This window comes from Leucopleurus acutus (genome assembly GCF_964270905.1).
Source record: "Leucopleurus acutus genome assembly, chromosome: 8".
In the NCBI taxonomy this organism is placed as follows: domain Eukaryota; kingdom Metazoa; phylum Chordata; class Mammalia; order Artiodactyla; family Delphinidae; genus Leucopleurus; species Leucopleurus acutus.
The window spans coordinates 5,853,670-5,878,320 of record NC_139151.1 but is presented as its reverse complement, the minus strand read 5'-3'; the positions used below and the strand labels follow the sequence as shown (position 1 = coordinate 5,878,320).

At 38.5% G+C, this 24,651-nt stretch overlaps 1 protein-coding gene and 1 pseudogene across 2 annotated transcripts in view; both read right to left on the bottom strand.

Moving 5' to 3' along the window:
• Positions 1 to 24,651, bottom strand: part of ARHGAP32 (Rho GTPase activating protein 32) — a gene marked incomplete at its 5' end in the record, with an annotated part of 264,616 nt that overhangs the window by 208,300 nt on the left and 31,665 nt on the right. The gene's annotated exons all lie outside the window — the stretch shown is intronic.
• Positions 8,918 to 13,231, bottom strand: LOC309964892 (annotated as a pseudogene). The gene is made up of 2 exons: positions 13,172 to 13,231; positions 8,918 to 9,890 (listed from the first exon to the last, which is right to left on the bottom strand). The product of its transcript is annotated as an uncharacterized misc_RNA (transcript).

Below are 24,651 nucleotides of genomic sequence, written 5' to 3'. Positions count from 1 at the left end.
ATACTTGTTATATAGTTGTAATAGGTACCAAGAAATGGTACACATTATTTATGGCTAGATGTATGTACTTAATAGAAAGGGTATCATGAATGAGTATGATAGTGTACCAAATTCAGGTTAATGGTTACTTCTAGGTAAGAAGAAAGGAAAATAACATCAGGGATTCAACTATATATGTAATTTTTTTTTTTTTAAATATCAAGCAAGTTGGTAAAATATAAGGAATTAATGAAGCTGGTATGTTGGTTTATGTTTCTCTCTATTCTTTCCTGTTTGTTTAAAACATTTCAAAATTTTTGGAAAACACGAAACAAAAAACTATAAAGCTACTGCAAGAGTTCAAGAGAGTTTACTACTTGATAACTGACAAGTTATCTAACATTGAAGTTTTCAAATAAGATTTTCTTTTAAGAATCATTTTAATCAATTTCAAACATTACATACTATTTCAGAACTATAAACTATCTCACTTCAAAATACCCACAGTTAAATACTGATTTAAAAGAAGTCCTGCTGACAACACTAATAACACATATTACAAAATATGAATTATGAATAACTAAACCCAAAAATGTAGTCAAAGCATTGTACCGAATAATTTTAAGATTATAAAATAATATGTAAGATGAATAGCCTACTATATCTACATTATTCTTCTTAAAAATATATATCCAAAGTAAATATGGCAAAATGCAAAATTTTATTAAGTTTAGATGATGGGCACATAAGTGCTGTGATTCTCTGTACTTTATGTTTTGAAACCTTTTACGAAGTGGAAAAAAATAAATACAATTGAAATATCTGCAGAAAGAATGGTAAATATATAATATGTATATACATATATATACATATACAGCATTCTAGGAAATTCTTCCCAAAGATCTCCATACTAGCTGTTCAAAAAAGAAAAATATTTATTTTTAATCTTCTACCTGAACGAATCTGGCCACTTTTATACAAACTAAACCACCTCTCCAGAGTGGAATGGGGAGAACTACTCAGCATATGAACTTTATGCTTTATGAATTTTATGCTTCTTTAAAGGGGAGGCTCTGTCAGGATAACTGTGTTCTAGGAAAAACAAACAAACAAAACCCAAAGGTAGTTGTTTCTATCTTTGATTCCCCACTTGATGATTACCTTAGTTTTCTAGGTTTAAAGCAGGACTTCATAGGTTTTGATCACTGTAGTGGGACTGTTCAGTGGTCCCCCAAAAGATATGTTCATGTCCTAATATTCACATGCAGTGAATGTTGCATCATTTAGAAAAAAGACCTTTGAAGTTAAAGATCTTGAGTTGAAATCATCCTGTATTTCCAGTGGGCCCTAAATCCTGTTGTAAGTATCCTTCTGAGACAGAAGAGGAGATTAAGACACAAAGGAGACGACCATGTAAAGATGGAGGCAGTGACAAGAGTGATGTGGCCACAAGCCAAGGAAGCCTGGAGCTACCAAAACCTGGAAGAGCTAAAGGATCCTACAACCTGTGGAGGGAGTGTGGCCCTGTTGCCACCTTGATTTCAGACTTCTGCCCTCTAGAACCATGAGGAAATAAATTTCTGCAGCTCTAAGCCACCAGGTTTGTGGTCATTTGTTACAGCAGCCACCAGACACCAATACAATCTCCCCTTCCAGACATTCCCCTACCAATTCAACTAGCTACCCAACATGGTACCTGCCATGCCTTATCCTTGCTCTGTAGAATCTCAGTCCACATTTCCTGTGCCCCTCCCCGAGCTCTTGCTTGAGCCCCTACCCTTAGATGCTATATGTGTAGATATATATAACCTATTCTGAAACTTGCATCATCTGTAGCAAAAGTAGGTCTGTACCACTTTTGCTGTTATCAGCTGGAATTAAAGGACTGGTAAAGTGACAGGGCACCATGGACACAAATGCAGGTGTGTGGGTAAAAAGTACCATTGAACTTGGTCTTCAAATAAGAGAAAACCAGCCCTGGGTGGTGGTAATATAAAAAGAGAAGCAGGAATAAGTGATATTATTGGAGTACAGAGTCTCCAGTCACAAACAATTACAGAATTTCTGAGCATAAGTACAACATGATGTGATTTACAAAAACTAATCGGATTAAAATGTAAAGGCTACATTAAAAGATGTGTTTGAACCTAACATCAATTTATAAATCAGCTGTATCTTATCAATTCTAATTTCACAGAAACAAAAGTAATTGGATTCTGCAGAAATTCTGACAGTTAAGACTCAACTACTTTCCTCAGTCCAAATCTCCAAGGCCTCAGGCTGTTCTGACCCAACCTACCATCCACAGTTTCAGGTTTGGATGTCATGGCCCTAATCCAAATGATGCAGCTTCTGCACATCCCTGCAAAGTAAGTGTGACAGCAAGAATGCAGAACAGGGGCTTCCCTGGTGGCGCAGTGGTTAAGAATCCGCCTGCCAATGCAGGGGACATGGGTTTGAGCCCTGGTCTGGGAAGATCCCACATGTCGCGGAGCAACTAAGCCCATGAGCCACAACTACTGAGACTGCGCTCTAGAGCCTGTGAGCCACAACTACTGAAGCCCGCGCGCCTAGAGCCCGTGCTCCACAACAAGAGAAGCCACCACAATGAGAAGCCCACACACCGGAACAAAGAGCAGCCCCCGCTCGATGCAACTAGAGAAAGCCTGGGCGCAGCAACGAAGACCCAACACAGCCAAAAATAAAAAATAAATAAAAAATTTAAAAAAAAGAATGCAGAACAAAGAACAAGAAATGGCTGGTGGAACAAGGACAGATGTCCCCAGATAGAGGCCAGAAAAGGGACTGCAGTGATAGACGTGTACAGGAAAGGTCTGGAGCTAGACCCAGGAACCAGTTTTAACATCTGTGCAGCAAACATTTGCAACATCCCAGAAAACAGATTCAAGTGATGAGTGAAAATCAATTAACTCTACTAAAATCACGGAGTATGTTTAGAGCAGAGACAAAGCTTCTAAATTAATAACATACTGGTTTTAAAGACCATGTTTTAGAAATTAAAAGCTTATATCTCCCTAAAAATCCAAAACTAATTTATCAGCAAATACTGTCACTTTATCTGTAAGACATATCCTGAATCTCACTATTTCTCTCCTCTACACGGCTACCTTAGTCTAAGCCATCATCATCTTTCAACTGGACTAGCAGTTGCTTCTAATCCATCTCCCTTTTTCCATTCCTGCACATCATGATCTGGTATTCATTACCAAAATGGTAGTGAGAGTAATATTTTCAAAATATAAATAAGCGGGACTTCCCTGGTGGTCCAGTGGGTAGGACTCCACACTCCCAATGCAGGGGGTCCAGGTTTGATCCCTGGTTGGGGAACTAGATCCCGCATGCATTCCACAAATAAGAGTTCATATGCCGCAACCAAGAAGTCTGCATGCCGCAACTAAAAGATCCAGTGTGCCACAACTAAGACCCGGAGCAGTCAAAATAAATATAAATAAATATATATATTTTTAATCTAAATAAGCTCATATCACTCATCTATTTAAATTTCTAATGGCTCTTCACCGCCCTGTCATGCTCCGGCCCTGCTGACCTCTCACTTCCCTCCTGGTCCACTGCTTTCCAACCAGAGTAGCTTTTTTGCACCTGCTACATACCCTGTTCGTTCCTTCCCCAGTGCCTCTGCGCTCTCTACTCGTGGGGTCCCTGATTTGGACCCAGCTGCCTCCTCATCCAGGTCTCACCTCAAATGACCACCCCACCCCAGGCCTTCCATAACTAAAACAAACCCTCCTAATCACTTGCCATCACTCTTTGCTCCTAATGATTAGAAACTGGCTAAAGACCATCCATCGCCCAGCTCCCAACACTATCTATCCTTTGCATAAGACTGCACCAATTCTGAAATTATCTTCTTGTATTTATTTAACTAGAACATAATTCCCATGAGAGCAGGAACCCAATTTGTACGCACAACTCAGAAATAGGAACTTAATTGTTGCATGCAGTACAAGCACTTTGGTAAACAGTCTGGCATTACTTCCTGAAGTGGAACATTCACATATGCCTAGCAACTAATGCCCTAGGTACATACCTGAGGATTTCCTAATTTCCTAGCTATACACCTACCTAGTTTCTATACCTAAGAGAAACTCTTGCACAAGTACAACAGAAAACAAGTATAAAAATATTCTTAGAAGCACTGTTCACCATAACAAAATCTGGGAAACTACTCAAATGTCCACAAACAGAAAACTGGATGAATAAATTGTAGTCATAATCATAGAATACATAATCATAGAATACATAGAATACATACATTATAAGATGGCTACATTTTAGTGACAATAATATAGATGAATTTTAGCAATGTAATATTAAGTGGAAGAAATTCTAGAGATTAGACAGAGCATCATAATCTTTTTATAAAATTTAAAACTAGTTTTTTAAAAATAAAATATTCTTAGGAATATATAGATGCAATAAAACTATATTAAAAGGAAAGCAAGAGAATGAATATAGGAACCACTGCCTAAACTGTTTACAACTAGGGGTTTATTGTTATTATTATTACAAAACAATATAAAGAAAGTAAAGTAAAAAAGATACAGTCAGTTCATTATTTTGGGCTTGCCCACAGTCCCAATTCAATGGAAATAAAAACCCAGATCTCTGGCTCTATGACACAAGGTTCTCCCAGTGGATGCTTGAATGTTGCCTGGGGCTGTTCAAGTTTTTTTTAAGCCGTTTCTGTAGAATGCTATCATTTACATACAGATATGAACGAAAGCAGATTTTAAAAGTCCTTAAATGAACTCTTTAACAATCAAAAGCTAGCTGAGGACCACCCTTCCTCACCCAGCTCCCAGTAGTCTTTATTCTTTTCATAACTCCGAAACATTTCTGCCTGAAAATATGAAACAAATGATTTTCAACACTAAAATATTTATGGAGTCAAGACAATAAGGCAACAATCTGAAAGTATAACAACAGGAACTGGTTAAAAAAAATGGGATACAGCCATTCAAGAAAATACCAGGCAGTCCTAAGAAAAGAACCATGAGGGAGACACTTTACATAATGATACAGAATTATGTAAAAAACAAAAAACTGTTTTCAAGGTACAGAACAATACATACAGTAGGTTAGAATTTCTGCTTAAAGGAGGGAGAAGAAAAACATATACATGTAAAATAACTATACTCATACTTGCAGATGCTTAAAATATCTGTAGATGGAGACACAAGGAGTGAATATTATAAACTCTGGTATTTCCTTTGAATTTTGAACATCTGAATTTACTATTCAAAAAATAAATTCTAAAATTTTAAAATCACAGAAGAAGACTATAATGGAAAAACAAATACATTCTGAAGAGCACTGGCATTTTTCAAAGAGAAACTACTCCAAGATAGCTATTCTTATCTTAACTGTGTACACTTGCAATCCGGATGATGAAAATATCGTTCACAAAGAGTGCACTGTTCAGTGGTTCTGACAGATCTTATTTGAAGGCTTTTTAACAACTCTTTTCATGTTCTGAATGCTATATATCTTTTTTTTAATATTTATTAATTTATTTGGCTGCACCGGGTCTCAGCTGAGGCATGCGGGACCTTTAGTTGCAGCATGCGGGGTCTAGTTCCCTGACCAGGGATCAAACCAGGGATCCCAGTCCAGGCCCCCGGCACTGGGAACGCAGAGTCTTAGCCACTGGGCCACCAGGGAAGTTCCCTGAATGCTATATATCTTACCTACATATAAATAAGATTGGCTTATTTCTCCTTTTATTTACATTTTCTTCTGCTTGAAAAAGATTTATATCTATTACTACCAAAAGTGTAGCAACAACCAGTATCAATTCATGTCCATCTTTTGAATCACTAGTAAGACAGTTCACCTTTCTAACTGGAAATTAAAAACTGGCCTTACTTGCTTTTTTGATAAGAATTGTGGGGTTTTTCTTTAGTGTTAGATAAGAGTATTTTTATCTAAAATGACCTGCCTGTACACCCAACCACAGACTTCAAAAGTGAAATGGTGACTGTACTTCCTCGTGTGGGACATTTCAAACTAATAAATTTTAAAACAGATAATTAAATCAAAAACCTACCATCTTCACATTACTTTTCAAAATGGAAGTACTATAACAAGTGCCAAGGAATACAAAAAGTTAAAACGGCACATCTTCGGGGGAGGGGTAATTTTAAACATTGTTATATTTATATAAATTTAAATATATTATGGTGTGGGCATTGTAAAAGTCACATGGATTCTTAGGACAGATATGAAATTTCAAAGACATTTAGAGCTACTTAACTCACCTCTGACATCAGCTATACCTCGACAGAGTGTTTGTGACTTACTAACCTACCATCGCTGGCTTTATTCCAGTTCAGTAAAAATGTATACAAATAATAAAATAGGGTTCTACTTACAAGATCCTTATTCTTTTTTGTTTTCCCAGAAATTTGCATTGAATTTGAAAGTAGTTAAGATAACAGATCAACTAAAATGGCTAGTGTATTTCAAAATATTCCTGATTTTGGTTATCAGTTCTTGCTAGGTTTGAATTACCACTAAATGGTGATGACATATTTATTTATCGTACTTGACAGTACAGTGTATGTAATATTCAGCAGGTATTAATGCACAAATTGAAAATAATAATATAACCTTTTGCTGATTTGCTATAATGGACAAGGTTTCCATGCTTACTACCTGAGGTTCCTTTAAAGATGACACGTTTGAGTCCAGCCTTTTCATGCCGCTGCCTGGTGAATAACTGCTGACATTCACACACAATGTGTGAGTTGCTATGTAGAATAGGTGACCACTGGTGACCGACCACCTTTATATTTGTATATGCAGACATCAAATAAAAGAATGATAAATCATTTCACACAGATAAAGCAAGCATGTTGCAGTTGCAACCTGTTTTTTAGCCATGTTTTGTCTAATGACTTCCTCCAAGCAAACACTGGTTGCTCCCTGCTGGACTGCTTTCCCTGCTACTACTCTCCAGTTCTCTATATTTTTGTAGAAGACTATAGCTCAAACGGTACTTCTGTTGCAGTAGCCTCCAACAGTATACCCCCGTGTACAGTACCTGAAACAGCAAACTATCAGAAGAACCCAGTATTTGCATTTACATTTGCACAAATCTTAATGACAATTTGCAAAATTCCTACACAGCACATTCAGCTTATTCTAAGGCAACTTTCAAGTTAACTGCCTAATTCCTGAGTGTCTATGCCATTTTCTCACCCACTGACTCTAACTAACCATATATTTTTATATTTCTCTACACAGCTGGAGAGGAGAGGGGGGTAGTGTATGAAGACTCAGAGGGAGTTTCTAAGTCAAATATATTCTATAGGTAATGACCAGAATATTGCCATAACTGTTATAACAAATGAACTGTATATAACTGGATTTTTTAAAATCAGTCATTACTGCAGCACTGTTTTTATAAGTCTATTAGGTACATCTTATTGCCTTCTTAATTCATATTCAGAGGACTCAGGAGAAATAATGTTTTTCTTATTCATTAAAATCCGTATTTCATGGAATGAAGTTAATTATCTCACTTGAGAGATGGAAGGCTAAAAAAGCATCTAAGGAATAAAACTACACCACAAAATGTTAACCATAAAAAGCTTGTAGAAGCATCAAAAGATTATCTAATAAAGCTGGAATCTGCTACTTGAAAACTTCAATATGTAATTTTATTTTACTGAGCCATACTGTGCACTGGTCCTACACTAACATCAATGAGATGACCAGGTACATCCATAGTATAATTTTATTTTTTTTTAAGGATTTAATCCAGTATTTATTCCACACTCATGATCCTTCTCTGTAATCAGAATACAAGTCGTAAGAATAATCTATCAAATAATTTGCTGATAATCTTAAATAATGCAGCATAGCATTACTTTAAATACTTCTCTGTTCTAGATTAAGTTTAAAACCTCAAACAGCAACCTTCATTATCAATAAAAAAATCTTTCAATTTAAAAAAGGACACTATATCAAGCTGTTTCATAATTTAAGTTTTCCATTTATAAAAATGCTTTGGAAGCTTGAGGCTCACATCTATGTCTCTACTCATCTGCCCCACCCTCCCCCAATTTCACGTTAGTATAGGGTTGCTGCAAGAATGCTAATTTCTCCTTTTATATAGTACTTTAAAATCTGAAAAATTCAAGAAAAGGATTACATGTCATGTATTTTTTCAAATAAAAAAGGAAAACTTAGTGAATAAATTTTAGTCATACTAACAGTGTCCCTTTGAGGTAGAACGCTAAAAGGACTTTTTATCAAATCACAGCCTAACTGAAACCTTTGCATCAGAAACTAACTTCTCCTAAATTCTCTCTAAAGTTAACTGTGGAGAATATTAGGTTTGACACATTAACAAGAGCCTTCCAAGATAATATACAGTGGACAAGAATGTGAATCCTACAACTGCTGCCTTCATGTGCACTGAAAGCATGTAATTCTCCTATAACAGACATCCAAGATCCATTTTCAAAGTTTTTAGCCTTCTATTATGAAAAGCACAGCCATGCTAACTTCAGTACCCAAACCATAATCCCGCACCTACAAAACAAAAATAGAATTAGTGGCAGTTTACTGCCTTATACAAATTTGACCAACATGGCAACCATGCCAAAGGAATTAAAACATTTTCAGGACATATGTACAGACTGTACATTTCAAAAACAATTAAACAATAAAATGCAAGAATAATCTGTGCATCATGTATCAAACTCAACAGTTGGGTGAAAACATCAATGCAATAAATGGGATTACAAAGGCACTTCCCTACACAAAAGAGGAAATGAAAATGCAGCCTACAGGGAGCTTGAAGAGTGTGTAACTACTGCACCATCTCAACTTGGGAGGAAAAATAAAGCAGATTTAATCCAACATTTATAGGATTCAATGTGATCCACTTTTACCAAAGATTTTCACACACTCTCCTCTTTGCTTTGATGATGTCTTGGCTCTCTGGTTCTGTACTTTGGCTCCTTCGGCGATCACGTTTGTCAGACTGGTCCTTACTATCACTGTGATCTCGTTTGTGGGAACGTTCTTTGCTTCTGCTACGTTTCCTAGATTTTTCTTCGCTGGGGCTATGTTCCCGTTTTCTTGATTTTTCAACACTGTCAGTTCTTCCTTGACTGCCACTTCTACTCCGTTTGATTTTTCTTTACTTTCATTTTTATGTTTACTTGATTTCTCTTTGCTACTGACTCTACTTCGTTTCCCCACATTTCTACTTCTACTCCTATGCTTTCTTTCTTGGAATCTTTTTTGTCATCTCTATGCCGCCTATCAGCTTTGTCTTCTTTATATTTCTTTTCTTCTACCTCACCGCTACTTTTCCGTTCCTTGGACCGCTCTCTTGACCTCTCCTTTTCACAGTCATTACCTCTTTCCTTATCACAGTCACGATCTCATCTTCTACCTCTCTCATTTTCTTTCTCTCTTTCCCGATCCCTGTCCCTTCTATCCCCTTTCCTATCACGACTTCGACTATGGCTTCTATGTCTTTCCCTACTCCTGCTGTGCCTGCCTTCCAGCCCCCGATCAATATTTCGGGATCTTCGCCTTTCTTTTTCCCTTTCTTTGGCTTCACGCTCTGGTTGCCGGCGTTCTTTCTCTCTTTCTAATTCTCGGTCAAAACTAGAAGACCCATGGCCCTCCCGATGATGGTTTCTACTTCTGGATCTTCTTGGGGACCTCCGTGGACTCAGTGATCTCCTTGGAGGCCCTGAACGCCTGCATTCAACATGTCTGTCTATTTCCTCAGCACTTTCCTTTCCATCTTTCTTGATTTTTCTTGGCCGCGTTTTAATCTGTTGATCAATATTCTTCTGACCTGGAACCGGAATTGGTTGTGCCAAGTAAATAAATAAATAAATAAACTAAAAAAAAAAAAAAATAGTTACAGAGCTTCAAAAATATTGATCCTAAATATGTTTTAATCTCTAAAAGCAGAAATTATGTCACTTTCTCATGTTCATAACTTCTAATACTATATTATTTTTTATTTTTCTTTAACATCTTTATTGGAATCTAATTGCTTTACAATGGTGTGTTAGTTTCTGCTGTATAACAAAGTGAATCAGCTATACATATACATATATCCCCATATCTACTCCCTCTTGCATCTCTCTTCCACCCTCCCTAATATTATTTTAACTAAAGCATTAATTCAAAATACACCTGCTTTTTAAAATAAAAAGCGTAAAACAAACTGACTGGATTTCATGACAACTGGATAGATTTAAAATATGTTAGTTAATACTGTCGAATACCTTTGGAAAATTAGAAACATCACAACTATCAAAATACAAAAACATATGCACTCACAGCAACCCATGCATATACTATTATATAATATTATCTACCATTTATTATGTATAAACTATATGATACAAATATCTTCTTAATTCATACATCAACCCTGTATGGTAGCTAGATCATTTTATACCCATTTTACTCATTAGGTAAACAGGCTCAAGAAAGGTTAAAAAAACTTGTGCAAAATTATAATACTAGTAAGAAAGAATTCAAATTTAAGTATGACTTACATTAGTTTTATACACTAAGGCATGCTGGGTTTCCTAATGATCCCAAAGAGCGTTCTGGTGTTTGCAACGTTTGTTTTTCACTTAGCCATTCATTCATTCCTTTATTTATTTATTTTTTATAAGTTTATGCATTTTATTATCTTTGGCTGCGCTGGGTCTTTGTTACTGCGCACAGCCTTTCTGTAGTTGCGGCGAGCGGGGACTACTCTTCGTTGTGGTGTGCAGAGTTCTCATTGCGGGGGCTTCGCCTGTCGCAGAGCATGGGCTCTAGGCACGCGGGCTTCAGTAGTTGTGGCACGTGGGCTCAGTAGTTGTGGCTCGCGGGCTCTAGAGCACAGGCTCAGTAGTTGTGGCGCACAGGCTTAGTTGCTCCATGGCATGTGGGATCTTCCCGGACCAAGGCTCAAACCCGTGTCCCCTGCACTGGCAGGCGGATTCTTAACCACTGCACCACCAGGGAAGTCCCTCACTTTAAATGGAATTTAAATAGCCATTTAAATTCAACATAGTTCTCTGATATTTGGAACTGAGAGTTTGAAACTTTGTCAAAAAGATCTAGAGCTGAAATTCACTTTAAGATTGAAAACTTCTACATACTATAAGACCTAAAAAATTGCATTTCTGAAAAGAATCACACACGATGAAGACCACACTGTTAACCAGAGAGTTACAAAATCAGTCAGCTACTAAATAATTTGTAAGAATCAAACAATTTTTGTCAGCCCTCAAGTTTAGCACAGACAATGTCATAAGAAAGATAACTTACAGCTAGAGGGAAAGAAACTTCTAAAGACTATATATCCTCTATACCACCAAGTATGATCTTAAGCAAAAGCTGCTTGGATATCCTATTATAATCCTATGGTTCCCTGGTTGTTCCTTTTCTTAAATATTTCACATTTTCATTTTGCCTGCTCCAGTACATAGCTGATAATAAGTAAATGGTGATGAAAATAGTAAATTTCAGACTTAAAGAAATATAAATCCCCTTTTGCTTATAAATCATTCATCCATTAAACAAATATTTACTGGCCGTTTTACTAAGTCCTAGCTGGTAGGAATACTCCAAAAAACAAAATCCCTGCTCTCTTGGAGTTTATATCCTAATGGGGAAGACAAATGTTCTTAAAAGATGTATTTGTTGGGTAGTGATAAGTGCATAAAGCCTGTTAAAGGGAACGGAGAACGCCTGCTTTACAGTAGGTAACCAGAGAAGCCTCTGTGAGGAGGTGACCTGTGAACAGAGACCTGAATAAACTGAGTGAATTACGTGGGTACCTGTGGAAAGCCCATCTGGGCAGGGGGATCCACAAGTGCAAAGACCCTGGGGCAAGAGCAGCTTGATGGCTAGGGTGTGCAATAGAGTATCAGTGGAGTGACAGGAGAAAAGGCTTCAGAAATAGGGCCAGACCTTGCAGGGCTTTCCAAGTTGTACTAAGAACACCTGAAATAGGAATCTACTAAGGTTTCTGTGAAAGAGGAATATGGCCTTGCTTATATTATAGAGGTTTAACCCAGCTGCTATATAAAGACTAGTTCTGAGCTGGACACAAATCAAACAAGGAGACCAGTTTAGGGCTGTTGCCTTGGTCTAGTCAAGGAGGTAATGGTGATTTTGAGCTAGAGTGGGAGCAATGGAGGAAGTGAGAAATGCCCCAGGCCAAGATCTATTTTGAGGGTAGGGACAACAGAGTTTGCTGATATAGTGGGTATGAGCTGGAGAAAAAGCAGAGTCGCAATTGACCCCAAGGACTTTGATGTTTCAAGGTAACTTTCAATTTTCTCAATCACAGTTCTGACTAATCCTAACTCTTCCCATAAGCTTAGGTAAAATCAATTCACCCTGAATCTCTCATCTTAAGGCCAAACAATCACGGAATTTATTCACAGTCCCTTTGAGGACACAGAGCACCTTTATGTTAAGGATTCTTCCTTCTAACTTTTATACCCTCTCAGGAATAACTCCTAACAACAAAGCCAAGTAATGGAGCCTTTGCCCTTTCATGTCCTTTCTTTTCTACCCTCTTCTCATTTCTCATGACCCAGTAAGAAAAAAAGCTGCACAGTGAGGAAGCACTGAGTGAAAATTTCAGCGATGGTCTTTCTTCAATCAATGACTTCCCAGGCAGCTGGGTTTACTAATCATCTCCTGTTCCGCCAACACCACGTATCTACAAAAGTCACTAACCCGTGCGTTCATGCAGGCTTAAGGTCACTCTGATACAAAGACAGGCGAGATTTAATATAACCAGCTGCCTTTTCAGAGAACTTATTTTAAACACATGCATACATATATCTAACAAACACAATTAAGACTTTTCAATAGTGCAATAAAATGTTATCTCCATAATTTTTAAAAGCCCCAGCATATTATACTACCTTGTTGGTTAGTACAGACTGACTTTCCTCTTTCAGCTGTGTGTTCTTTCTACCTCTAGCTTTTGCCCTTTTCCAAAATCATATTCTTCTGTAGCAAATATTTTTTGTGAGCATTTACTCTGTGTTAAGACCTGTAGTAAGCACTCCACTGCATAATGTCATTTATGCCTCACAACAGCTCTCTAAGTACTATCATTACCACCACTTTGCAGATGAGTAAACCCATGACTGACCAGATTACCAAGAGTGACAGAGCCAGGAGGTGTCCCTGTACTGAAGGCTCCACAGTTCATGCTCCTACCTACCATTAATTATCTCTTAGTCCCTCTAGGAAACCTTCCTAAACTACAAACTGAATGATATCAGTTCCTGCTCAAATAAAATACCTCCAAGTGTTTTCAAACGCCTACAAAATAGAGTACAAACTCCTTAGCACATCAGCCTTAACATCATCTCCAATTAATCCTCCTCATTCCCCACATTACTGCCAACACACACTACTGGCCATTTTCCAAATACGTTCCATGCTATTCCACCTGTGTTGTTCTCACATTAATCCATCAAACCAGCCTCAGTCTGTTGACACCAAGCCATCTCTCTAAAATCCAACTCAAATGCCACTCTTCCTGAAATTTTTTTCCCAAAAACTTATAAGACATACACACACAATTTTTTTTTAAATAGATTTTTCCCTCTTGGAGACCCCACAGCATTTTGTAGTTTTTCAGGCAACTATCATTCTACCTTGTTCATACAAATTTCTTCTCTCACCTCTCAGACTATATAAATTCCAGGGCAGGGACTGTTTTTTGTAATCTTCATTCCTACATATCACTGCACATAAAATGTTTGTAGAATTAATTCTGGGCATACAACTTAAGTTTTTAAAGATGCAGGTCCCACTTGCCAGTTATACTAATTGAGATTACTATCTTAAGATGTGACTTTCAGATAACCAACCCCATCAAATATCAATACCTAAACCAAGTTGTTTAATTCTTGTAAGCACATTCTCCCCATTTATAGCTAGTCAACAAGATCAAACTCTTCCCTACTCAGAAGGGAGCATACAACAGCATGATACAAGTGGAAATAACTGGACACCATTAAGTTCATAAAATATTTCTTTATAGATTTTAATTTTACATTTTCTATATATGAATAATATATTCTTGAAAATATACAATATACCTTAAAGACAGGAATTGCAATAGTAGCAATCTAGCTTTTATAATATTAATAATACAAACTAACCCTGAAATACCACTTAAATTCACTAAGTGCTACCAGAAGTAACTGTTTTTAATGATGTGACAGAAAAACGTTTTTTCTTAGTATAATTTAAATGCCTCCTTTAAAGAGCAGCAAAGAATGTGCAGTCATCTTTAATCTACCATACCACAGCTCTACTTGGAACCCTGAGGCCAACTAGTTCCACCATGTGTCACATTCCTGTCACCTCCCTTGATCACTGCCCCTCAAGGCAAGCTCTTGCAACACACCGAGAGTGTACCTCCTCCCAGCCCTATACAGGGCTACAGTGGTAGGAACTCAATATCACAAACAAACAACTGAGGGATTTGGACTGTTAAAGACAGTCATGGTATGAAATAAAATACACTGTTCAATAAACAGTAATTTCCAAAATTATTTCTAACCACCTACAAATATGTATAAAAAGAAGTCTAGACTGATCTTCCTGAATATTAATGAGTTACTTTTGAGTAGTAAGATTTTGGATATACCCTCCATACCACCAGGTTTTTTATAATGGGCATATATAATTTTTTTAAGGAATAAAGTGACTCTTTTAAAATGAAGAGTATTCAGCTCCAGACCCACCCCCACTAAGAGCACACACAAACCCACATTCTCCCATGACAGTTTCATTCACTTCAGGCTTTATCTACCACTTCTGTAGACATGATTACAAATCTATATTCTTAACATCTCTGGCCACCCCTATTCCCTACTCGCCAAGTCCCAGTTCCCCATTGCTAACTGCTTCCTAAAAGGAATCAACTGAATTTTCCACTGGCAATGCAAATGAAATAAATCATATATAAAATCCCACTTGTCCACATACACTAGCACACCCTCTTTATTTCCCAATGTGCATTAGGAACAAGAAGTGCAATAAGTCCCCAAGTCACTCAAGTTTAAAACCTAAAAGTTGTCTTTAACTTGGACCTCTCTCCCTTACCCCACATACAAAATTATCAAGCCTGCCAAGCCACCTCTGTAAGCATTTGACATCTAACATTTCATTCCTACAAACACCACACTAGTTTCAGTCTTCATCATCTACGTTCTGAAACACCACTAACAATCACAGGTCAAGCAATAAATATGATAAAGTTTACTATCCTCAATACAAAACATAAAACACCGCACAGGAGTGAACAACAAATATTTTTTGATGGAAAGAAGGAAGGAGGGAGGGGAGGGGAAGGGAGGGGAGGGGAAGGGAAGGGAAGGGAGGGGAGGGGGAGGGGAGGAGAGGGGAGGGAGAGGGGAGGGGGAGGGGAAGAGGGGGAGGGGGGAGGGGAGGAGATGGGAGGGGAGGGGAGGGGAGGGGAAGGGAGAGGGGAGGCGGGAGGGGAGGAGAGGGGAGGGGGGAAGGGAGGAGAGGGGAAGGGGGGAGGGGAGGAGAGGGGAGGGAGAGGGGAGGGGGAGGGGAGGGGAGGGGGAGGGGAGAGGGGGTGGGGAGGGGAGGGGAGGGGAGGGGAGGGGAGGGGAGGAAAAAATAGTCTTCCCACTTCCCATCTCTTCTTCCTCCAGCAAATCATTCTGCAGTTATTCAATCTTCCTAAAACATAGCTCTAATCAGGTCACAAAAGCCATCACTTAGCAATGTCACATGAATAAAATAAAAACTCAACTTGGTATTCAAACCATTCCAACATGGGGACTCTTCCTCTCTCCTCTGCTTTATTACCCCAAATTCTATTCCACTACACACATAGATGATCTATTTTCCAATCTCTGTCTTTGCTCATGTACCCCATGAAATACCATCTCATAGTTTTACTTCTCAAAATCCTATTTATCCTTCAAAGCTCAGTGAAAATGTCACTTCTCCATCGCAACAAACCCAAAGCAATCTGCAATCTTCCTTGTATTAGAGCACTCACAGCACTTTGTAACTTTCTTGTGTCACTTAACACATACTGATCTGTAATTAAAATATTTATAAATATATTACATTCACCACCAAATGAATTTTAAGTTTCCTGTAAACAAGAACCACAACTTTTATTTACTTATCTCCCATTCACCCAACATAATGCCTAGCATAATGACATAAAGGACTCCAAGAAATGAGAGAACTACTCATCAATAATAATAAAACACAACAGCAGTAGCAGCTAAATTTGCGTGCTTTATATATGCCAGATACTACTTTAATATAATATAATTTCATTTATTTCTCACAACAACTTGAGAAAGGTACTGTTTTATCTCCATTTTACAGAAAAGAAAACTGAGGCAGAGAGGTAATTAACTTACTTGAGGTTTAACACTATAATATTCTTCAATTGGATAAATAATTCTACAATTAACATCTTTCTATATATAGCTAGTGCCTTACTTTGGACTACTTCATTAGATTCTAAAAATTATAACACTGAGTCAAAAGTATACACGTTTTGATGGTTCTTATACTTTTAAGTGCTTTCTAAAAGGATTAACCATTTTATAAACCCCCAACAATGTATGAGGATAACAATTTTACTGCCTCCTTGTCAGCCCAGTATGTCACTATCATTTTCCCACTCCCTTAGTTCAAACTGGCAAAGGGTGACATGCATAATTCTTATCTTAAATAATAGTACTCTTAAGGCTTATGACCAGTGTTTTGGGGTAGTTATTGCTATTCTCATAAATGATGTTTTAAGAGATACTCTGCCTGAATAATTTACTGGGAATTATTTCATAGTATTTACATCGACAAAAGGAAATCAAGCTCTGAACCTATTCAAATGTTCTTTAAACCTTTGATAATATTCTATTCATTCATGTATTCAACAAAACTTTATTGACAGCTCACCAGGATCAAGTATGATACTAGTCCCTGGTCAAATCAACAAAATACAATCCCTACCTTCAAAAGGATCACAGTTCTTTAAACATCAAAGTCAACTTGAGCTTGGGTGAGTTGGTTCATGAATCAGAAACTGACTTAAAGAGGGGTCGCTCTCAAGTCAGTTTCAGAACTGATTCCAACTGGAAGTATTTAAATTTCACAGAGTTCAAGATGGCACTGTAGAAGGACGTGCTCTCACTCCCTCTTGTGAGAGCACTGGAATCACAACTAACTGCTGAACAATCATCGACAGGAAGACACTGGAACTCACCAAAAGAGATACCCCACATCCAAAGACAAAGGAGTAGCCACAATGAGATGGGAGGAGGGGCGCAATCACAATAAAATCAAATCCCATAACTGCTGGGTGGGTGACTCAAAAACAGGAGAACACTTATACCACAGAAGTCCACCCACTGGAGTGAAGGTTCTGAGCCCCACGTCAGGCTTCCCAACCTGGGGGTCCAGCAAACAGAGGAGGAATTCCAAGAGAATCAGACTTTGAAGGCTAGCAGGATTTGACTGCAAGACTTCGACAGGACTGGGGGAAACAGAGACTCCATTCTTGGAGGGCACACACAAAGAAGTGTGCTCATCAGGACCCAGGGGAAGGAGCAGTGACCCCACAGGAGACTGAACCAGATATACCTGCTAGTGTTGGGAGGGTCTCCTGCAGAGGCAGGGGTGGCTGTGAGGACAAGGACACTGGCAGCAGAAGTTTTGGGAAGTACTCCTTGGCATGAGCCCTACCAGAGTCTGCCTTTAGCTCCACCAAAGAGCCCGGCTAGGCTCCAGTGTTGGGTCGCCTCAGGCCAAACAACCAACTGGGAGGGACCCAGCCCCACTGATCAACAGTCAAGTGGATTAAAGTTTTACTGAGCTCTGCCCACCAGAGCAACAGCCAGCTCTACCCACCACCAGCCTCTCCCATCAGGAAACTTGCACAAGCCTCTTAGACAGCCTATCCACCAGAGGGCAGACAGCAGAAGCAAGAAGAACTACAATCCTGCAGCCTGTGGAACAAAAACTACATTCACAGAAAGATAGACAAGACGAAAAGGCAGAGGGCTATGTACCAGATGCAGGAAAAAGATAAAACCCCAGAAAAACAACTAAATGAAGTGGAGACAGGCAACCTTCCAGAAAAAGAAATCAGAATGATGATAGTGAAGATGATGCAGGACCTCGGAAAAAGAATGGAGGCAAAGATCGAGAAGATGCAAGAAATGTTTAACAAAGACCCAGAAGAATTAAAGAACAAACAAACAGAGATGAACAATACAATAACGGAAATGAAAACTACACTAGAAGGAATCAATAGCAGAATAACTGAGGCAGAAGAACAGATAAGTGACCTGGAAGACGGAATGGTGGAATTCACTGTTGCGGAACAGAATAAAGAAAAAAGAATGAAAAGAAATGAAGACAGCCTAAGAGACCTCTGGAAAAATATTAAACGCAACAATATTCACATTATAGGGGTCCCAGAAGGAGAAAAGAGAGAGAAAGGACCCGAGAAAATATTTTAAGAGATTATAGTCGAAAACTTCCCTAACATGGGACAGGAAATAGCCACCCAAGTCCAGGAAGCGCAGCGAGTCGCATACAGGATAAACCCAAGGAGAAACACGCCGAGACACATAGTAATCAAATTGGTAAAAATTAAAGACAAAGAAAAATTATTGAAAGCAGCAAGGGAAAAACGACAAATAACATACAAGGGAACTCCCATAAGGTTAACAGCTGATTTCTCAGCAGAAACTCTACAAGCCAGAAGGGAGTGGCATGATATACTTAAAGTGAATAAAGGGAAGAACCTACAACCAAGATTACTCTACCCTGCAAGGATCTCATTCAGATTCGATGGAGAAATCAAAAGCTTTACAGACAAGCAAAAGCTAAGAGAATTCAGCACCACCAAACCAGCTATACAACAAATGCTAAAGGAACTTCTCTAAGTGGGAAACACAAGAGAAGAAAAGGACCTACAAAAACAAACCAAGGGCTTCCCTGGTGGCGCAGTGGTTGAGAGTCCGCCTGCAAATGCAGGGGACACGGGTTTGCGCCCCAGTCCAGGAAGATCCCACATGCCGCGGAGCGGCTGCGCCCGTGAGCCATGGCCACTGAGCCTGCGTGTCCGGAGCCTGTTGCTCCACAACAGAAGAGGCCACAACAGTGAGAGGCCCGCATACCACAAAAAAAAAACCCAAAACAATTAAGAAAATGGTCACAGGAACATACATATCGATAATTACCTTAAACGTGAAGGGATTAAATATTCCAACCAAAAGACACAGGCTTGCTGAATGGATACAAAAAAAAGACCCATATATATGCTGTCTACAAGAGACCCACTTCAGACCTAGGGACACATACAGACTGAAAGTGAGGGGATGGAAAAAGATATTCCATGCAAATGGAAATCAAAAGAAAGCTGGAGTAGCAATACTCATAACAGATAAACTTTAAAATAAAGAATGTTACAAGAGACAAGGAATGACACTACATAATGATCAAGGGATCAATCCAAGAAGACTTAACAATTATAAATATATATACACCCAACATAGAAGCACCTCAATACATAAGGAAACTGCTAACAGCTATAAAACACGAAATCGACAGTAACACAATAATAGTGGGGGACTTTAACACCTCACTTACACCAATGGACAGATCATCAAATTAATAAGGAAACACAAGTTTTAAATGATACACTAGACCAGCGAGATTTAATTGATATTTATACGACATTCCATCCAAAAACAGCAGATTACACTTTCTTCTCAAGTGTGCATGGAACATTCGCCAGGATAGATCACATCTTGGGTCACAAATCAAGCATCAGTAAATTTAAGAAAAGTGAAATCATATCAAGCATCTCTTCTGACCACAACACTACGAGATTAGAAATGAATTACAGGGAAAAAAAACATAAGAAACACAAACACATGGAGGCTAAACAATATGTTACTAAACAACCAAGAGTTCACTCTAGAAATCAAAGAGGAAATCAAAAAATACGTAGAGACAAATGACAATGAACACACGACAATCCAAAACCTATGGGATGTAGCAAAAGCAGTTCTAAGAGGGAAATTTAGAGCAATACAAGCCTACCTCAAGAAACAAGAAAAGTCTCCAATAAACAATCTAACCTTACACCTAAAGGAACTAGAGAAGGAAGAACAAACAAAACCCAAAGTTAGCAAAAGGAAAGAAATCATAAAAAGCAGAGCAGAAATAAATGAAATAGAAACAATGAAAACAACAGCAAAGATCAATACAATTAAAAGCTGGTGCTTTGAGAAGATAAACAAAATTGATAAACCATTAGCCAGACTCATCAAGAAAAAGAGGGAGAGGACTCAAATCAATAAAATTAGAAATGAAAAAGGAGAAGTTACAACAGACACCACAGAAATACAAAGCATCCTAAGAGAGTACTACAAGCAACTCTATGCCAATAAAATGGACAACCTGGAAGAAACAGACAAATTCTTAGAAAGGTATGACCTTCCAAGACTGAACCAGGAAGAAATAGAAAATATGAACACGCCAATCACCAGTAATGAAATTGAAACTGTGATTAAAAATCTTCCAACAAACAAAAGTCCAGGACCAGATGGCTTCACAGGTGAACTGTATCAAACATTTAGAGAAGAGTTAACACCATCCTTCTCAAACTCTTCCAAAAAATTGCAGAGGAAGGAACACTCCCAAACTCATTCTACGAGGCCACCAATCACCCTGACACCAAAACCAGACAAAGATACTAAAAAAAAGAAAATTACGGGGCTTCCCTGGTGGCGCAGTGGTTGAGAGTCCGCCTGCCGATGTGGGGGACACAGGTTCGTGCCCCGGTCCAGGAATATCCCACATGCCGCAGAGTGGCTGGGCCCATGAGCCATGGCCGCTGAGCCTGCAAGTCCAGAGCCTGTGCTCTGCAACAGGCGAGGCCACAACAGTGAGAGGCCCACGTGCCACACACAAAAAAAAAAAAAAGAATAAAGAAAATTACAGACCAATATAACTGATGAATATAGATGCAAAAATCCTGAAGAAAATACTAGCAAACGGAATCCAACAACACATTAAAAGGATCATACACCATGATGAAGTGGGATTTATCCCAGGGATGCAAGGATTCTTCAGTATACGCAGATCAATCAATGTGATACACCACATTAACAAACTGAAGAATAAAAACCATATGATCATCTCAATAGATGCAGAAAAAGCTTTTGACGAAATTCAACACCTATTTATGATAAAAACTCTCCAGAAAGTGGGCACAGAGGAAACCTACCTCAACATAATAAAGGCCATATACAACAAACCCACAGCAAACATCATTCTCAACGGTGAAAAACTGAAAGCATTTCCTCTAAGATCAGGAACAAGACAAGGATGTCCACTCTAGCCACTATTATTCAACGAAGTTTAGGAAGTCCTAGCCATGGCAATCAGAGAAGAAAAAGAAATAAGAGGAATACAAATTGGAAAAGAAGAAGTAAAACTCTCACTGTTTGCAGATGACATGATACTATACATAAAGAATCCTGGGCTTCCCTGGTGGCGCAGTGGTTGAGAGTCCGCCTGCCGATGCAGGGGACACGGGTTCGTGCCCCGGTCCGGGAAGATCCACATGCTGCAGAGCAGCTGGGCCCGTGAGCCATGGCCGCTGAGCCTGCGCGTCCAGAGCCTGTGCTCCGCAGCGGGAGAGGCCACAGCAGTGAGAGGCCCGTATACCGTAAAAAAAAAAAAAGAAAAAACAGAATTCTAAAGATGCCACCAGAAAACTACTAGAGCTAATCAACAAATTTGGTAAAGTTGCAGGATACAAAATTAATGCACAGAAATCTCTTGCATTCCTATACACTAATGATGAAAAATCTGAAAAAGAAATTAAGGGAACTCTCCCATTTACCACTGCAACAAAAAGAATAAAATACCTAGGAATAAACCTACCTAAGGAGGTAAAAGACCTGTACTCAGAAAACTATAAGACACTGATGAAAGAAATTAAAGATGGTATCAACAGATGGAATGATATATACCATGTTCCTGAATTGGAAGAATCAATATTGTGAAAATGACTATACCACCCAAAGCAATCTACAGATTCAATGCTATCCCTATCAAATTACCAATGGCATTTTTTACGGAACTAGAACAAAAAATCTTAAAATTTGTATGGGGACACAAAAGACCCCAAATAGCCAAAGCAGTCTTGAGGGAAAAAAATGGAGCTGGAAGAATCAGACTCCCAGACTTCAGACTGTACTACAAAGCTACAGTAATCAAGACAATATGGTACTGGCACAAAAACAGAAACATAGATCAATGGAACAGGATAGAAAGCCAGAGATAAACCCACACACCTATGGTCAACTAATCTATGACAAAGGAGGCAAGGATATACAATAGAGAAAAGACAGTCTCTTCAATAAGTGGTGCTGGGAAAACTGGACAGCTACATGTAAAAGAATGAAATTAGAACCCTCCCTAACACCATACACAAAAATAAACTCAAAATGGATTCGAGACCTAAATGTAAGACCAGACACTATAAAACTCTTACAGAAAAACATAGGAAGAACACTCTTTGACATAAATCACAGCAAGATCCTTTTTGACCCACCTCCTAGAGTAATGGAAATAAAAACAAAAATAAACAAATGGGACCTAATGAAACTTAAAAGCTTTTGCACAGCAAAGGAAACCATAAACAAGAAGAAAAGACAACCCTCAGAATGGGAGAAAATATTTTCAAACGAATCAACAGACAAAGGATTTCTCCAAAATATATAAACAGCTCATGCAGTTCAATATTAAAAAAAAAAAAAAACCCAATCCAAAAATGGGCAGAAGACCTAAATAGACATTTCTCCAAAGAAGACATACAAATGGCCAAGAAGCACATGAAAAGATGCTCAACATCACTAATTATTAGAGAAATGCAAATCAAAACTACAATGAGGTATCACCTCACACCAGTTAGAATGCGTATCAATAGAAAATCTACAAACAACAAATACTCGAGAGGGTGTGGAGAAAAGGGAACCCTCTTGCGCTGTTGGTGGGAATGTAAATTGGTACAGCCACTATGGAGAACAGTATGGAGGTTTCTTAAAAAACTAAAAACAGAATTACCACATGATCCAGCAATCACATTACTGGGCATATACCCAGAGAAAACCATAATTCAAAAAGACACATGCACCGCAATGTTCACTGCAGCGCTATTTACAATAGTCAGTTCATGGAAGCAACCTAAGTGTCCATCAACAGACAAATGGATAAAGAAGATACGGTACCTATATACAATGGAATGTTACTGAGCCGTAAAAAAGAATGAAATTGGGTCATTTGTAGAGACGTGGATGGATCTAGAGACTGTCATACAGAGTGAAGTAAGTCAGAAAGAGATAAACAAATATCGTATATTAACGCATGTATGTGGAACCTAGAAAAATGGTACAGATGAACCAGTTTGCAGAGCAGAAGTAGAGACACAGATGTAAAGAACAAACGTATGGACACCAAGCGGGGAAAGTGGCGTGGGGTGGAGGTGGGGGTGGAATGAATTGGGAGATTGGGATTGACATGTATACACTGAGATGTGTACAAAACTGATGACTAATAAGAACCTGCTGTATAAAAAAATAAAATAAAAATTATGAAAAAAAGGTTAAAATGCTTAAAAAAAAGAAAAAAAATTACTGTTATCACTATTACTCGTTTCTCCACATACTTCTAAAATCCTGGCTGAATCTTCCGTCTCCTCCTTTTCTTGTGCTCCACACCCCAAACAATACGCTGATGACTCAGGCTATAGTGACCTATGACCCCAAGGTTCCTTCTGCTCTATCTGTGCTTAGACACCCTCGTGTACTTCTGTACTGTGTGCCTACTCTGTACCACCTGCTGTGCAAGACACAGTGTACAGTGAGTAAAGCTGACATGGTCTCTGCCCTCCTGGAGCCTGGAGTCCACTGCCTCTCTCACAGTCATTTAGCCAACCAAGAGAATAGGGTAACACAATGCCGCTCAGATTACCTCTTACAACAAATGCTGTAGTGCAAGGATGACAATAATACACTAAATTAGATGAGGAAAATAATAGGATGCCATTAAGATAAGGGACAAAGTCAAGAGAGAACCATTCTGAAATTCATTTAAAACAACAAAAAATTTCCTAGAAAACCTATAATAAGTCAAACAACTACAAGGTTAAAAATATAAAGACACTACTGAGACCAAAAAAAACACTGACCACTGACCAATCTACAAGGTAAAAAATCGGATACGGGTATGAAAGAACAACATATTCCAACATATTCTTTTAGCTTTTTAGAAAAAAGATCATATAGAATAAAGGAAAATATGTATATCAGAGTGGAAATGAACTCAGAGGGCTTAATTTCAAAGGATTTCACATATTTATAAAAAGCACTGAATTGGCATTAATACTGAAATTTTTATTACTAGTAGATACTCAAGGAAAGAGGTGCTCATGCCAAACCGTAAATGCAGGCTCCCAGCTGAGACCCTGCTGCTGACTCAGAGTCACATGAGCAGAGTGGTTTCCCAAAGCACACTCATTTTCTACCACACAAAAAT